This window comes from Akebia trifoliata, chromosome 11 (genome assembly GCF_017979445.1).
Source record: "Akebia trifoliata isolate Shusen 1 chromosome 11, ASM1797944v1, whole genome shotgun sequence".
Taxonomy (NCBI): Eukaryota; Viridiplantae; Streptophyta; class Magnoliopsida; order Ranunculales; family Lardizabalaceae; genus Akebia; species Akebia trifoliata.
The window spans coordinates 9,879,629-9,898,760 of NC_141385.1; the positions used below are offsets into that span (position 1 = coordinate 9,879,629).

Genomic DNA, 19,132 nt, shown 5'->3' on the forward strand with positions numbered 1-19,132 from the left:
ACATAGTGAAATTGCTGTGCCTGCATGGTTTTTCAATGATTTAATATATATTTTTTTAACGTAAAATTGATCGTTATATGTTTGATTTCTTATTCGTTCTCTTCAATTAATTTCTCTAATATTACCTATATCGACAACACTATCACATGTTGTCATGCATGGACTTGCATATGAAGAACAACTAAGCCAAGGCTCGAGTTGGGAAAATTGGGTTTGGTTTAAGTTGTTTAAATCTTTGGTTGGGATGGGTCGATCTCCAATTCGATTAAACCCCGTAGCCACGAATAAGTTTCACCCCAAAAGGAAACAATGTGCGAGCTCTAGCACACGTGTACAAATCTCATTAACTTCAACCACGTAATTAAGAATCTGACTAACCTTACTAACATGGTACAAGTTTAACTCTTATTAAGAGTCGCTGACTTCAGCTTGTGGCATCCAAAAACATGATCTGAAGCCACATGGTTATAGAGGACAAAATTTTATAAATTCACCGTTGCATTTTAATTTTGAATTTGGAATTTCTGTCTCACCATCCTTTTTAAAAGAGTCATGCTGAAGTAACATTAAAATTGACATTGTTTCATACATTGGTATGTACAAAATCATAAATGCTTCACTCATATGTCGGTGACAAGCATATATGGTTCTGTACAAATATCGACATCAGCAATGTGTGAAATGATGTCAATTTCAACATTAATTACTTCAGCATTTTTCATTTTAAAAACCTTGGATGAAGCCTAAAATATTATTATTTAAAATTATTATTATTTTTTCCATAAATCTAGAGGGCTATGGTGTTAGGTTGCCAATGTGGAAATCCATTTTAGTAAATGGACGTAAGACTTAAAATCTTACTAAGTTAGTAAGTAAAGTATTTTTCTGTAATTAATGTGTCACATTGGATTGGACGGTTAAGATCTTACGGAGGTACAATTATAGCTGCACGAGTAATTTGTATTGCTATTAAGGTCCCCCCTAGTTACTTTGTTTTAATCATTTATTATCGTGAGGACTGAGGACCACGTTTAAATAATGTCAGCTATGGCTGTCAATGGATCAATCCGAATTCGAGCTCAATCTAGGACCAATCCAATAAGGATCAGACCCAGGACCGATCGAATAAAATTGGATCAGATCCTTGTTAGATTCATTTTTTTTATCTGATACCAATATGAATATCCAAATCCTTAGATAAAATCCAATTGATATAAAGAATAAAACTAAATTTCATATATTTAAACAAAGAGTCGTGATAGAGTGATTGCGTTAGACGCTGAGTTGACGTGGAAGTGCTCATAGAACCACATAATTTTGTTCGTATCTTGAGTAAAAATATCTATGGTTCCATGCCCATCTCAACATCGACACAGTGTCTAACAAAAATAGGTTATAAATTTTATATAATTTCTCACATTTTATTGGATGGAGGACTAGTGGATTAGGATTTAGGATATGGTCGAGATCCAAAATCAATCCTATAGTTTACAAAATCGATTCTTGAACCCAAATTTTCAATCCACAGATGAAATTGGATTGAAATAGATTTGGATTTCCTAGAGATGCTCAAATGAGATTAACAATTTTTTTTCTTCTTTGGTATCTTAAGCTATCCCCACACCCTTTAAGATGGGATGAGACTAGTCCCTACGGTGGAACGAACAACATGAGCCCAGCCCGCAAAAGTTTCACAATGTAAATCACAGACCACCCAATTTTGAACAGACGGTCTGATAACATGAGCCCCAAAAAGAGTAAACTTAAACTCCCAAAGCCTGGTCCACGGAGATGCCCAAAACTATTTTCCCTCATTTCTCATACTTTTATTTGGGTAGAATTTATTATTTTCTTTTTTCTAATTTAGATAATATGAACCACTCCAGGTTTTGGTGAAAAATGTTTTAGATGACACCTGTGGTTTTGAACTGATGACATTCCTCTTGACCATGGTCTTGTACAAAGGACTAACTAAAAATAACTAAAATTCCTCATCAAAGTGTCGGTATTTTGTCCCAACATATCGTGGACTCGTGGGCAAATTTCGGGTAATGTTACTAGATCCATTTAGTAATCGATTCTTCCTGTCTAGATCTCATTCATGTTTAGGGATGGTCTCAAGAACTATGATAAAATTGGAAAATTCGACAGGACAAGGCCCACGAAATTTAAAAGTCGAATTTCGATGGCCCAAGGCTGTTGAAATTTTTTATGCTTCCCAGATTCGACAGCCCATCCTTCATTAATTTGACGCCTTAGTCGGTCGAATTTTATGAAATTTGACGGCCTTGGGCAATCAAATATGGGCTTTTTCATGTTATGAAAGTTGGGAAGCTCAGCCTGTTGGTAGTCCAGCATAGCCCAGCCCGACCAGTACCTTAAAAAACATGTGCTCAAAATAAGATTCCACTCTCGATCCATAAATCAGCCCTAATAATTGTAGGCCAGGCTTAGATATATGTATTTTTATTTTGCCAGGTGGAGTTTGGGGTAGGATTGTATTGGATCATTTATGACCCGGCCCATTGAAAGCCCGAGTAACCCTTCTCACTGTTGCAATAATTTGTGGTTCTTGGAAGAATTAAATCTTAGGAATAAGGTTTAGATATTGATGATTGATGGGGATTATATGCATCCCTTGGAACTTAGCCGACGTTTTCTATGAGAGATTAACATAAAATGACTTAAATATTAACTTATAGCCAAGAATCCTTGATTTTGTTTTAAAAATCTAACGTCTTCAACCTGTTAAACATTGATCTATTCCTCAAGATTCTTCCCTAACAATTATGATTCTCTTATCTGAAATGCTCCAACACACGAACACTTGCACAGAAATCCAAAATGTAGACATAAATCTAACAGAAACTGAAATAAGGACGATTAAATAATTAAGCAACACCAAATTTATTGAAGAAATTTGTCGTTCTAAAGTGGCGGATCTAACCCCAAATTATAGAGAGAACCAATCCACTATTTTATGAGTATTGCAAATATTTCGTTTCCTACTGAACTCTTACAACGTATTTTGAATATTGGTCAGAGCATTTTCTCTCCTTACTTGTCGATCTCTTTTCACCTTCTGATTGTACCCATTATTTTCATAGATATTCTGATGTCTCCATTTCCCATACTTTTGTGGGTTTTTAGTTCCCTCTCATCTGATCATATTGGACCTTTACTTCTAATTATATGTATTTTTGTTCGCTCTTAATGCCCGTTTAATGTATTCTTTCACTATACACATTTTTATGGTAATTTAATATCCTTTTAATGATGGCTAAAACCTTCCCACCATTTTATGATCACTGTCTCATTTGTTATTTACTTCTCAATTATGTCTCTACCATTTGATTAATGTTTGTCTTCGGCAAACAATCAAATTAATGGTTGATGTTTTACAAGATTAGCATTTAGAATAATGAGAAGAAATGTGCCATTTGACATTGAGATACACACTATCCCACCTTGGAATACACATCTCAAAATGCCATATTTCCAAGCAAAATTAAGTGCACTGCCACCAGAGTTCTGATTATTTCACGTTCATTGAATTTTCCCCAAAATCCTATATAACTTTTAAATCATATGGCAAAATTATCTAATAGTAATATATATATATATATATATATATATATATTTGTGGGTAGCCTTAGATAGCCAATGTTAGGAGTCAAAAATTTTCCTATAGGGCTTAAAAGTTTCAGATTAGGCTGATATTTGTGAGGATGATCTCCTCACCATAATCATTATCCTCACAAAAAATCAGCTCATTACGAAACCTCCAACCCATATAGGACAAAGGTGTTGGCTCCCTCACGTTTGTTGTCGAACAGGACCCTATATATATATAATATTTGTTTTCTTCCAATTGATTTATAAAATGAAATAATAAAGTAAATTGAATGATTAATCAAATATTTGAAAAAAAAAAAATGAATAGGTAGCGATCTTGTCACCAAAATCAAAGACGGTGAAGGTTTTGTGAAAAAAAAAAAAATTGATTGTTTTAGCAAAGTCAATATTATTTTGGTCATGTTTGTCTTTCACAAAAGACCGTCATTATGGTATAGAAGCCAATGAGATATGTCTAAATTACCCTTGTAAATATGTACTCCATTAACAATATTAACGTGTCTTCTTATCATCTCACCTGAGCCAACCCATGAGATTGAGTTGACTAGTAGGGTGCATATCCGATAGTCAAGCCAAGCTTTCGAGTTTTGAAACAATGTGCTTCATCAAATGATTACAAAGTTAAACCTAATTTGTGTAGCATAACACAAAGTTATACCTAACTTTGTGAATCATGTCATAGTAATGCAATACATCCATTTTTCTAAAACTTGGAAAGGTTTTGAAAGTACAAATTTGCTAAGTTGGTAAGGTTTATGAGTGTTGATGTTACAACATGGGTTTGAAACCTGCCTTCACATATTAATTATCAAGTACAAACCTACTTCTCAATCAAAAAAATTGAAAAGAAATTTATGTGTAAAATTGAAAAGAAATTCTTGCAAACTTGTACCATCGATCACGTGTTATCTCAGAATTTATGTGATAGAATTTAACAAGTTCAAGTACATTTGCCCTCGCTATCTTCCTAGTGGGTACCTAAGGCTTCATTGTCAAAACAAATAGACAAGGGTTAAGAGTGGATTAAATTCATTGGCTAGTTTGAATTCTCCAAATATGAACCTGGCACGTTGGGAAGCCTAACTCCTAAGTAGCTGAGATTTACAGTGGCACCCCCTAATGCCTTGTATTTATATGCATTTTTATTCTTTTGTACTTAGGTAGCTCATAAAATATAAAATGCTCGTAAAAATGGTGAATAATGGGAAGTGGGCTTGGCCTTTATAAGGATGTGGGCACGATAGGGGAAATTATGAATAAGTAATGACCCTCATTCATAATAATCCCCCAACTATAAGAAGGGGAAGTTCCCTTATTAAAGGGGTCAAATCCTATAATTTTGACAACCCTAATGCTATAACTGCAGAATTTCTTTTAAGCGTTTTAATGTAGTTTCTTTGACAGACATCACACTAATTACCCAACAATCATAAATTACAAGAAATGAGGAAGAGACTAATCAATTAAAAAGACTCTACATTACATGAAAAAAGTCATAAATTCGATGAGACTCTTTTAAACACCACGTGAAAAAAAAGGGCTAAATTTGATGGATTTTAGCATTGAATTCACCCATTTTTTACCTAGTGGTAGAACTTTACAATAATACATTTTTGGAAGAGTGTGAACCAAAAAAGTCGCAACAAGTAGTAAAATACAAGTGACCATGGAATGGTCAATTATTTATTAAAACTTGTGGCTATGACACATTTAAGGGAATCCATCAAAGAAGAGCCAACTTACATAGGTCACCCTCACTCGCTAGAATTATCGAGGGTTAAACCGACAAGGATTTCACTTTAATTTTGAAAAGTCAAATAGATGTAATATCTCAAAAAAGCAGTTTCTCCATCAGACAACATATTTAATCTCAATTTCACACACAATGTTGACGATTTCAACATCCCAAGTCCCAATGTACCACGATGCGCACTATAAGGTACACTCTTGACTCCATGAATTTTGACCTATAACATAAACTATAAAAAGGATAATTATTTAATAAACCTTAATATAAGATTTTGTCTTTTTTACTAAATACCCTCAAATTTGTTGATGATGGCTTAATAATTAAATGAGTAAAATATTTTCAACTAATAATTAGCCCCGCGCCTTAAAAAATTGCCAAATTTTCCATGTAATACATTATGATGTTTTCACATAAGTTATAGTCCATTTCGATATTATTATAGAGTAATGCTGAGGTGACATTAGGATTTACTGTGATTCTCACATTTCTGATATGGAGGTACGTACATAACCATAGATGGTTTTTACTCATATCTTGAGGAAACACATCTATGGCTATCATATCAACTCAGTGAAAAACAAAATCCTCCCCCACACAAGAATTTTCCATTATTTTGAATAATTCATGAAAAATCTATACAATTAATGATGAATTTATCACTTTCAAAAGCATCGAATTCACTACTTTTTCAATCAAATCAATGAATCCACTGCTTTCTAAAAAATATTGACTGATTTATATTCTATATTTAGTACTTCTTTACAAAACAAAACAAAATAAATATTATTAGTTACTTTTAGATTTTGAAACTTATTTTTAAATATTTGCAAATTTAATATTTTTATTTGACTAATCCAAGCCGAATAATGAGTTGTCAACTTGATGGTCATATGAATCAAAGTTTTAAAACTATAGTTAGACCAATTATGCATTCTACCAATAATTTTTCTATTTAATGCAATCTCACAGAGATCATATGACTCTAAGTTAATCAGTTTAATAGAAAGTCTGACAGTTTACATCTTAGTTACAACTTTTTAAATGTGTATGAGCCTTAAAATAAATTGAACTATAATAAAGAGGATGGAAATTAAAAACCAAGTACTTTAGGGTTTAATATGCTAGATGATGATATGGCAAAATAAACCTTCTTTTTTTTTTCAAATGTTTTAGCAAAGAGAACATGACTTATTCATGTCTGTGACACTTGAAAGGAGTGGAAAGTCAAAACCAAAAAAAAAAAAAGGAAAAATGATCAAACCCATTTTCTTTATATTTCAATCAGAACCACCAAGATTATCAAGAGAAACACCTCGATAAAGAAATTTAGGGTTTTGGATGAGATAAGGAAGGCTAAGACAAATGGGTTGCTTCAGTAATATCAACTTTTTCATCATGTGTCCATAAATCTTAATTAAGGAATTAGTATCTTTCACCTTTATTAATACAATGCTAATAGTGTCAGCCATCCACTCAAGAGTTTTGAGTTGACTCAACGAGTTTTAAGACTATGGTGTCCACTCATACTTTACAAAAGCTGATAAATATCCCTTGGAATGATACCTAAGAGAAAGATTACAATTACATATAAAGAAAGAAAAACCTTTAAATGTAAATAGAAAGACAGGTCTTTGCCTAAAGGCAAAATCAGGATAATAGGATCTGATTTTACAAAGTTATCATCAAATCTTAGCTTCTACTCAAACACTTTTAGTGCATTTCCTCCTCAACATCATTTAAAAACAAAAACAAAATTACTCTCAAATCAGTTAGAGATGTACAACAAGATCTAGACCTGCAAGAGAAGAATAAAGTTATAAAAAATAAAGCTAAAGTGAATGAAAAAAAAATGATGACAGAGAGGACTGAGATTACACAGCCTTAATTACAAGAACCCCATCATCAACCAACAGAAACAAGTGCAGAGAAGATGAACAATGAAAGAAGTTGAAGAATTAATACCAATCTATTATATTTTGAAACCTTAGAAGAAATCTTTTAGAAAACCCTATCATGTTGATAAGCTTTAGAACACCATCCACCACCAAATAACAATAACTAATGCATATATTAACAAAGAAACACTATTACCAATACGACCTACCCATGTCTATAGACCTTCAGAAACATCTAGAGAACCCAATCAAGGGTTATTGTCAAGTTAGTTCCAACTAGGCCTTGAGGAAGAGTACTCCTCTGGTACTTTGTCTTCTTCCAGATCTTCAACATGAAACCCTAACAACAAAGCTGGGGATTGAGAGACTGAGATCTTAAAAGAGCAGAAACAAACAGATCAGATCATTGAGGCCATCATGAGAAACAATCTTCCTAATGATGAACCCCCAAAAGAGTTAAGACTGACAAAACAAAACAAGCATGATGATTTCTAGGTAAAAAGAAAATAAATGAGTAATGATGGAAACCTTTTTTCATTCAGTCAGAAAAGAGAGAGACAGAGAAGTCAAGATCTTTCATCATTTCCCCAATCTGCTCATGCCTAACAACTATTTTTCTCTAAAAACATAAAAACCCCATAAACCAAAACTACCTAAAATTCCAAAAACAAAACAAAACAAAACAAATGAGAAGTATTAAAACCCAACCTCTAGATATGCTCCATAGGCAAAAGCTGAAGGACAGCAATAGATGTAAAGCTTGATCAGATCATTGAAGGTATTATGAGAAATAATCAAAACAATGATGAAACCACAAAAGAGTCAGACTGACAATAAAACAAGCCTTATAGATGATAAGATCTAGAAAAAACATAAGAGTTAAAATCTTTCATCAATACTCCAATCTGCTCATACCCAACAAGCATAATCTCTCTAAAAACACAAAACCCATAAACAAAAACCTTCCAAAATCCTTCACAAAGAGAGAGAGAGAGAGTAAAAGTCAAACCTCTAGGAGATCTACTCCATGATCAAGAGAGCAAAGGATGATCAGACTTGATTGGTGTAAGAGGAAGCTGTGATTGGGGGGAATGAAGCCTGGTCCGACGACACTAACATATAATCAAGTGATCTAAAGAGATCAAACGATCAACATCGTATGATAATGTTGGTGGACCTCGAGCCAAACAACATTCCCCTCAAAGAGTGAGCTTCCTCACATCTGTAATGTAGTCTTCAACTTCCCTTTCATCTTCTCTTCCGTTTTCTTCTCTTGATCCCCCATCAGTCTCGCCTTCCTTTAAGGGGGATAGAAGAGGAGAAGAGAAGAGAAGAGATGGATTTGTGTGATTATGATGAGGAGAATGATCTGGTGTTATGACTTTATAAGAGGTAGGGAAAGGCCTTGAATTGAGACTTGAGAGAGAGAGAGAGAGAGGTCATGGAAGGAAACGATGTTAAAAAAGACAAAACAGAGCTGCAGGACCTAACCTACAGCTGGTTTCCAGAAATGACCACGACCCCATGCACACACACACACACTCACTCACTCACTCACTCACTCTCTCTCTCTCAAATGCAATAAATAAGAGATATTTTATTGGCACGTCAATTTGTACTTACAAGACACCAATCCTTTGAAGCGCATTGGGCAAATTACCATTTCGTCCGTCGAATATGACGAAATTCCGAGTTTCTTACATTATTCATTTTAATTCCATAAACATATTTTTGAGCGAGTTTGCGGGTAGGTATTCTAATTTAAAATAATGATCTCATTGATAAAAAGTGACGAACTCACTGATAAGTATTGGTGATCTCGCCATTGAAAAATAAGAATATTTGTCTTTAAATTTATCAACGAGATCTTATTCTTTAAATTTGTCAGCGATTTTGTCACTTTTTATCAACGAGATCATCATTTTAAATTAGAGTACCAACCAGTGAATTCGTTCGAAAACATATTTTGGGAATTAAAATGAACAATGTATCAGAATTGAAATTTTTACAAGAGTTTTACACGTTTTTGGTGTGTTATAAGTAAAAGTTGATATGTTAATAGAAGTTCTTGTAAATAATCCTTTGGAATTTCATTTGCAGCACCAGCTTTTATTTTTAACACCCCATTCATCCAAACCAAATAAGATGTATGGAATGTAAAATTCACTCTTTTCTTTTAAGCCATTTCCTTATCTTTTATATCTCATGCGTGAGAGAGAAAGAGAGGTCAAACTCGAAAACATCATCTACAATGAATGAAAATGATATCATTCCATGATATGACAAAATTCCCATTATGGCTAACCATTCATTTTAATTCCTAGAACATAAAGTGCAAGATCGTAAGTTTTTCAAAGTGACGATCTAGCTAGTTTAAAGTGGTGAGGTCGCTAATTTTTATTCAAAGTGACAATCTAGTTGGTTAAAAAAAAATGACGATCTCACAAGTTCACAGAAATCCCGTTACTTTAAAATAGTGGAATCATTACTTTGAAAAACTTACGATTTAGATGTTCATGTTTTGGGAATTAATATGAATAGTGAGTTGGAATTAGAATTTCATCATATTCAGCACACGAAATGATAATTTATCGTATACTTTATTAATAAGCAGTTCTGAGAGGGTCTAACCTCTATGCATCATGCCTCTTTGTTTTGGAAAGCAAAACCTTTTAAAGTTTTTCCCAAATACTTGTTTGTTAATTTAATCCCTAAACCCTTATTAATACCCTACTTCCTAAAGATAAGATTAAAATTAAATTAACTACATCATCAATCAAGTCTTTAAGAATTCTAATCAAATACAACTCAATCTTATTAGAGAAACTACTAGGTGGCATGTGCAAACACACATGTATTATAAATACTTGTTTATGATTTAAAATATTAACTAAGGGGATTTTAAAGTGTAATTTTTGAACACTATCTAACTATTTATAGGATCGTGTGTCTTTGCCTAAAATGACCATGATTTTATTAAATTTGAATGCATAGGTTGTTGACTACCATTTACCTTAAAAGACTAATTGTATGGGAAAGGTACAACTATGAATATAAGAGGATCACGGGTTGAACTGAGCCACGATATCATGAGTAGATGACACCCAAGAGTAGAGGTGGATAACACAACACTCCCCCTCACTCATAAGGGTGAAAAATTCCTTCGAGTAGACTCGAACCCATTACCTATACGAACCTAGCGATCTAATACCATGTGTACAACCATTTACCCCAAAAAACTTATCTGATGGGGAAGTCACAACTATGAATATAAGACGATCACGGATTGAACTGGATCACGATATCGTGAGCACGTGACACCTAGGAGTAGAGGCGTATAACACAAGACTTAAGAAAGGTAGGAGTATTTGTGGAATTTCAAATTTTGGTGTCGAATTACTTCTACATTCCTACTCATTCTCTCATTATAATAGTAAAAATATTACTTAGTGAATTTAATAATACTAATTTATTTTGATTACTGAATGGGGATCGTAACATTCTATCCTTCAGTTTCCTAAATGTGAAAGATATTGTAGTTTTCTCCATGTAAGTGATCTATAAATAAAGATCAAATTTGTTTCTTATGTTTAATGTGGACTTTGATGGTATTACTAATTTGGATCTAGGATTTTGGTAAAAAGTAGGGTTGCAACTTGGGTGGGCTAACCTGAACTCAGCCCAAGCTCAACTCAATTGATAGGGGAGCCTGGGGTGGGGTTATATGGAAAATCAGTTGAGTCTGGGTTAGGAAATCTCAACCTAAATTGAATTTGGGATGAGCTAAGGTTGAGGCTCCGGACAACCCGACTCAACCTGAACCCAATGCTATATATTTACATACAAATATTTTTATTTATTTAAAAAATAATAATAGTTTTCTCTTCCTAAATATATTTGTAAAACTAAGGAAAAAATATTATGATATAAAAATTTATGGATTTGAATGTTGTGTGCAAATTTATTTACTAGTGATCTGATTTATTATGTTGTATTTCCTTTTTAAGATATAAAATAAATTATATGTGTTGATCAAAACGAAATTAGAGTTTCTCAACCCGATTTTAGAAACTCAATCTTAGTTGAGCTTGGGGTAATGTGCTCTAACCCGATGGTTGAGTTGAGTTGAACTCAATTTGAGGGTTCTACACCTTGGGTTGAGCCTAGGTTGACTCTCCAACTCGCCCATGTTGCATCCCTAGTATATAGTGGTTCAAGTATTGGAATTGTTTATGAAAAGGTGGAGAGCAATGTTGGTGTGGGATTTATGGGTTGGGTGTAATGATTCTAGAATTATGAAGTTGAGGATTTCGAAGGGGATTGTCTAAGAGGTGTGGAAGAATGGAAAGATCATACGAAGGGGAAGGTTGGAGATGCCATAGATGTAACATCTACGGCTACCTTCTCCATTTCTCTCGTGGCCTCTTTCTTTGCTTTCTCTCCATCTCCCTCTATTTTAGAATTTCTCGTTCCAAGGGAAGAATATACGAAGAGGGTACAGATAAAAAATGATGAAAATAAAAAATAAAAAAAATATATTAAAAGTTATGAAATATATATATATAGGGGGCGGTTCATGGGACATATGTAAAAACAGTGGTTTTTCAAAATATGGGTTCACTATGATGAGAAGATCATCCTTACAAAAAATTCATCCTTACAAATTATCAGTAAGGATGAATTTTTTGCGATGATGGTCACTATGATGAGAAGATCATCCTTACAAAAAATCAGTTCAATCTGAAATTTCTAAATCTATCAAAAGTGATTTACAAATTATTGGCAAAAATTAGCAAAAAAACGACGGTCCACATTCAAAATCACTTTTAATGGGGTTAGAAGTTTCAGATTTGACTGATTTTTTTTTTCGGATGATCTTCCCATCATAGAGATCATCCTCACAAAAATTCAGCTCAATCTGAAACTTCTAACCCATATTTTGAAAATTTATTAATGTTACATTGTTTTTACATATGTTTTTTCATATCCCTTGATCCATTCCCATATTAAAAAAAATCAAGTTATTATCATCAAATCCCATATTTTTACATTTATGAATTATCAAATTCTATTACGTATCAAATCCCACATTGAGAGAGAGAGAGAGAGAGAGAGAGAGAGAGAGAGAATATTTAAATTTTTGTCCTTGTGAAAAAAACGGGGAAAAATTGGGAAAAAACAGCAATTTTTGTTACAGATGAAAAGGTTACGATTTTTCTTATCGTAAGTGATGTAAATCGCATTTTAAACACATTTTTTTTAAAAATCATCGATATTTGTTACTATGTATATTGAAACCTAGGACTTAAAACTCACTAATTAAGTCCACTTGAAACCCTGTCTATTCATCTTGATTTGACTGAATATCAATAGTTGATTCGGTATTCTAACTATTTTAAAAAAAACTAGCAAAGGTGGGTCAGATTTGAAATTGGATCTTAATTAAAATGCATTATTATCCGATCATTGATAGTCACTTCCAACCACAAATGTCAATTAGTGGGTTCCAATCGGTTCCTATAATTCGACCAACGATTTGGACTATATAGGTAGACTGTGGAATCAAATATAGTTTTGATTTCACTAGGTACATACATGTTCTTATATTATTAAAAAAAAGGAAAAATACAAAAGGAAACTCTCTCTCTCTGGAGAAATTTGGCATCCTTGACGCAATGTAGACTATTTTTTAGGTACTATTGGTTTTTAAGTCCAATTTATTGAATATTATAATACCGACAAAACATGTTTTATAAGAATAATTTGATTTCTTGTTGTTCTAATTTAGCCACATTGAACATGGAGACACTAAAAATGAAAGAATTTCTTTGGGGAGGAAAATTTGAACTAATCTCTAGTGTACATGTTGCATGCCCTAAAATATGAAACCCATCAAATATTGACTTAGAAGGCAAGACTAATAATAGTAATAATAATAACTTGATTTAGATGGATCAAGAAAAATATACATAAGATAAATTTTGAAGTAGCTTAAAGACGATTTTGACAGAAAAGTCTACTTGAATGGTCGATATAATTTATTTGACTTGGGCATGGAAATAACTTGGGTAGATATCTTTTAAAATGGGGAACTTAATACGTTAATTAAAGGAAAATGGAGGTTTAGTGAGGCATTAATCTCAACAAGGAGAATCAGAACTCTCAATGTGTCCTTGGTGTTATCTATGTTAAACATCTAATATAAGTTCATTTCAAATGAATTGGCCTAAAAGACCATATTAAAGTATAAGATTTCTACGAACAACTCATTATTCGTCGCAAATTACTAAGTAAAAATAATGCAAAACAAATAATAAATAACCTTGGCAAGTAAAGGATTGATCTCCAGAGACAATATGATTTTATGCTTCTAACTTAAAATAATAAATGCGTAGAGAAGTTAAAATATTTTCTTTTGATGATATTTTCAACAAACCAAAAAGAAAAAAATGCATCACTAAAAAAAACAACAATGTAAAACTTTTGTAATCAACTCAGATTACTTCAATTCTTTTTTTTTTCTCAATCAAATCAACAAGCTAATGTTATTGGATCAGAGTACGAATCAATAAAAGTGTTTTTCCTAAACAAAAACCCATTAATCCTTTTGTTAGAAAATCACAAAACCTATTATTAATCATCTTAATTAGCGGAACATGATTTAACTTGATCTAATTGAAGTTTAAATCATTAGAGTCAAAGTAGATCAACCTAGATTTGATATTTAACTAATACAAAGAAATCAATTTAAAACGGTAAATACTTATGAAACAAAAATTAAAGGTTTCTAACCTGATTATCTTGTTCTTGGCTTCATCACCCTCTCTAATGGAGGGATTAACCACACATCATCATTGCAAGTCAATACTAATAAAAGAAATAAAGTAACAGAGAAGCAGATGAAAAATAAAATGGAATTTCTTATTGATCTTGAATTGATGTTTGATTACACAACTCCTTTCCACAATTACAAAGCAAATGAACCTTAGAAGAAAATTTTACAAAAGTCTAAATTTCTCTCTTTCTAGCCTCCCTTTACTAGTCCAATTTGGTCCCTATTTATAGAGATTACTAAAGTTATCCCCAATCTCCGAAGATCTTTTGATATCTTTATCGTTTGAAAACTTAAACCCTAATAAAACAATCATTTAATTCTGTTGCGCCAAGGGTTCTGTCTGCCTAGGCCAAAAAGGCCTGAAACTTGGTATGGAATCTTGTACTGATCCAAGGTTGCAAATGTGTCGCGGCTTCCTTTGCATTATCCAAGTTTATTAGATGAGCCTAAACAAGGTATTACATTAAAAATAGGGAGATTAACCTGTTATTCTCTTCAAAAGGCCTAAAAGATGGACTTGTCGGCCATTTCCTGAAAATGCCATCTTTTTGGGATCCATTTTTTTCAATTCAAGATGGAGCAGTTGGTAGAGGAAATCAGTCGCGGCTCGATCTAACAACAGCTGGAGGAAGACTGTAGGATCCAAACACATGGGGAGAGCATAGTCATCCGTATGAGTAATAATCTGTAAAAGTCTCTAGGGAGTTATCACCAATCGACGAGGCATGAATTCTATCAAGATATCAGTTAGGTAACCTATCACATAGATGTGTACATCATCATCCTTAGCCTTTACGACCTCAAATGCACAATCTCCATCTCAAGAAATCTAACCTTGTTTACATGAAATTGATAATCAATTATGTTGTTTTTTTTTTTTAATGGTATTTTCCAACACATACATGACCAAGTATTTGATAATAATAGTTTTCTAAATGTCATGGGTCATATTTATTTTCCAACGGATTCTTCTGTGTGATTGAGAGGTGGGCCAGGGGACATGGCGAAGGATGGACTTCTTTTCCCATCCCCACCGATCTGTCTTTTCTTTGCCAAACTCTCACCCACTTGCCATAATATTTCATAACAAAAATTTTGGGTTCGAGGAAAGAAAGATATGAGAAGTAAAAGGAAGATAAAAGTAATTTTACTTTTTTAATAATATTGGTTTAGAGAAAAATTTTGCCATAATATTTAATAATATTGGGTCATGTTTACTTTTACTTTCCTATATATCCCCCACCTCTCTCTCTCTCTCCCCTTAGTAATAAGTAAAATTACTTAATTTGTTTGAATGTGTTATAATGTTTTGTAATGTTGAAGTACTAACTTGAATTGAACTTTTGTGGCGTTTGAATGGCGTGTTTTAATCTTTAATTAGGATGTGATAAATTATTTAAGAAATTGGGATGTAATAAGTAAAATATTGGGGTGCCAATAGCAGCTCTCTTGTTTTAAGAATTGATTAAGTTTTTATATGATCAATTGTAAAATTTCAAGCAAACTTCTAACCCTTAACACAGTCATTCATTCATTCACTTATTCATAATCAATATCAAAACATTGAAGCCTTATCCCAAATCACATTCCTCCATTCAATTATATCTATTATGACACCTTTTTAGTACCGAAGATGAGTACATATCTGCTTTCATTGTCTCAATCCACTTCTTTTGAGTATTCTTTTATACTTTTATGAACTTTAAGTTGTAAATTCCTTCTAATTAATTTTGTAATTATAGTAGAGGATTTTATTCGATAATGTGTGTTGATACATTGAATCATCTTCTCTTGAAATTTATGGTAAAATTATATTGGATTAGGATTGCATAAGATTAATTAATAAGATTAATTAAATTTTACTTATAGTTAGAATTTTTTTCATTATTTTTCATTAAGAAAAAACTCACTAGATTTTTTTGTAAAGAAATATATCTTTATCATATTCAAATTTTGTTAAATATGTCAAAACTGTCTCAATCAATTTTCTCTTATTTTATCATCTATAAAAAAATATTCTCACTTGTTTTATCAATTTCTTTCATTCCTAATTTTATACTTTCTAGTCTTTCTACTCATCCATCTCAACATCGCCATCTCTACAATGTCCAATCTAATAACATGATACTTATTGACCGTCACTTTATCCATCCAACTTTAATTCTATGGATAACACCTTCCTCAATCTCTTCATCATTATATATATAGTCATGATTTTCTTATGCCCCCTTTGACACACACCCTTGATGTGGCATGGGCTGAAACCATAGATTTTTTCCCTACACATCCCCATAAATGTGTATAATTGTGTATCCTAAGGAAAATAATATATGGTTCTAGCCCATGCTACATTAGGGGCGTATGGGGCATGTGTCAAATGAGGGCATGAGAAAATCATTATTCTTATCTATTATAAGATAGAGCTTGTGGTAATAAAAATAATTGTTTTAGACTATTTCTAAACCACCAATTTTAGATGAATATTCTTCTTCATAGATGTTGTTGCTAAATGTAAATCCCACATACTTGATCCTAATTATACTAATCATAAAATCCTTAAATCCGAACACTTTTCTATATGTGTATGTGTTGATTTTGTTGACTCGATGATTGATAATGATCGCAAATGTATCTTAGTGCATATTATTTAAATGTGTTGATTTTGTTGACTTTGACTATAATCGTATCTATTAATGATATTACGTCATTCACATATAATATGATACATTCTCAACCATTATCAACTGCCCATTTAGATTGACAATGAAATGGGTGAGTATCATTAAAAAAAAAAGTCCTAATATATTGACTTGAAAAGACTCACTTTGTCTGTACACGATTGATGTGGTAAGGGCACATAATTATTGATCTTTTTTCTTATGTATCCTGAAAAAAAAAAAAAAAAAAAAAAGATATATAATTTTGTGTCCTCGCCACATCATCATATAAATCGAGTGAGTCTTTTTGAGTTAGAAAATCATTAATCTAAAAAAAAAAAAATTCATTTAAGGGTCTAGCTAATGTTGGGACACACGTTAAAGTGCAATAAATACACTTTGAAAATTGGATTTTGTACATAAAATGCCCTAAAAAATTATTTTTTACTAAAACACCTTCAAATGGTTATTACCAAAGTGTATTTATTGTACTTTCACATGTGCACTGAGGGCACACGTTAACCATACCCTTCATTTATCAATCAATAAAAAAAAAAAAAAACAATACCCTTCATTTAATACGTTTAACTCTATTACGTTGCCACACGAGACCAGGTCAGAGTGTAGGACCACTTGTTCTTGAATTCCTCGGCGGTTTTATCCCGATCTTTTGAATCATATTTCAGGGTACAATCATATACTCCTGGATGTTACTAACATTAACAACCACCTTGTCTTTCTTTTCGCCACATGATAGTCTTTCGTTTCTACATAAATTATTGAGTTATTCCTAGTAACATTTTTTGTTATTAGATAAAATCATTTTCAGAGTGAAACTTTCGAAGGAATAATGTTTCACGTGGCATAAGAATAAGGTCCGAAATGAAAACGATTATTTAACTCCAGAGTAGGGGATGATCATCACCTCGAACTTGAAGAGAGAGGGCGAAAGAAAGACGGTGGACTTTGGGAAAAAAAACTTTCACCTGCGTAAAAAGACAATTTTGACCCGGATTTTAAGGGAAATAGCACGCAACTTGCATCAACTGCAACTTGGTCAGCGACAAGATAGGGACGTGGCATAACTGTCATTTTAACATTCAACTCTACCTACTCATCATCTTCAACTTCTTCTCCTTTTTTCCACTTTTATTTATGTTTTTATTTTTTATTTTTGTTTAAGTTTTTCTTTTGTTTAATGAGAAATATTTTAAATAATTATCCAAATTTTTAAAAATATCGAAAATATAAATGTGTTGTGAGAACTATCACATATTATTGACAAAACTTTCTCAAATATTAACACCATGTAATAATCTTGGCAACACTTATAAAACTTTCGTAATAAATAAAAATACTTATAATAATTTGAAATGTTTATCTTGCTTAATTGAAAAAACTCAAATGCATAATTTTGATATTGTTTTAAAACTTAATTAATAATTTTAAAATTTATCTAATTAACTAGAATAAATTTGATTTCGAGATGATTCTACTCCAAAATCGGATTGATCTAACTCTCCAAGTTAGCTCGAAAAATCATCAAGTGATCTCATTAACTCAATGAAGTCAATTTGAAAATGTACAAGTTAGAAACCCAGAGTTATTTGACTATACATGATACTTTACGAAGAATATTTTTTTATTTATTTTAAAAAATTAAAAAAATTTCATATTTATAAATGGGTCAGGATCCCTTGTCTCATGATTGAGAATTATCCTTTAGATAAGTATCTCCGGGATTTACGTTATTGAGATACACATATATAAATCTTAATTGTTGGATTATGTATATAAATAGTTGGGATCATGTATTTTCTCATGAGTCATTCTTCACGAGTCAACGGATCTCATCCCTAAATAGATTTTATAATTTTTTATTTAATGTGAGAGTCAACTAACAAATTGGGGACTCAGGCTTTCGGTTTTATAACTACGAATTTACCTATTTGGCCAAAAAGGATGGTGTTAAATAGCTTAGTTGGTAAAGTTTATAATGAGTTTGGAGACTTGAAACCATAAACTTGGGTTCATTTCTCACAATCATTGAGTTATTGATCTCATTAAAAATAAGTTTACTGGTATTAAAAATAAAAATTTTAATGAAAAAAATGAATTTATGTTTTCAAACCAAATATATATTGAGAATCAAATGTTAATGATCATGATGATCCGCCTAATTCACAAAAAGAGTTTTAAAAAATTGTGGAACAAGTAACTTAAGAACCATTTTGATTGGTATCATTTCTTCAGAATAATCATTTTAAAGATGATTTTTAAATAATCAATTCTAATTAGCTATATAATGGTGATACCAAATAGCCCCTTATGTTAGGGTGCAACATTTTAAAACACAGCA

At 32.1% G+C, this 19,132-nt stretch overlaps 1 long non-coding RNA gene across 1 annotated transcript; it reads right to left on the reverse strand.

Moving 5' to 3' along the window:
• Positions 1-6,767: 6,767 nt before the first annotated feature.
• On the reverse strand, positions 6,768-8,811 carry LOC147390834 (uncharacterized). Its single transcript, XR_015170212.1, has 2 exons — positions 7,491-8,811; positions 6,768-7,181 (listed from the first exon to the last, which is right to left on the reverse strand). It is a non-coding gene; the product is annotated as an uncharacterized LOC147390834 (long non-coding RNA).
• Between the last annotated feature and the right edge of the window lie 10,321 nt (positions 8,812-19,132).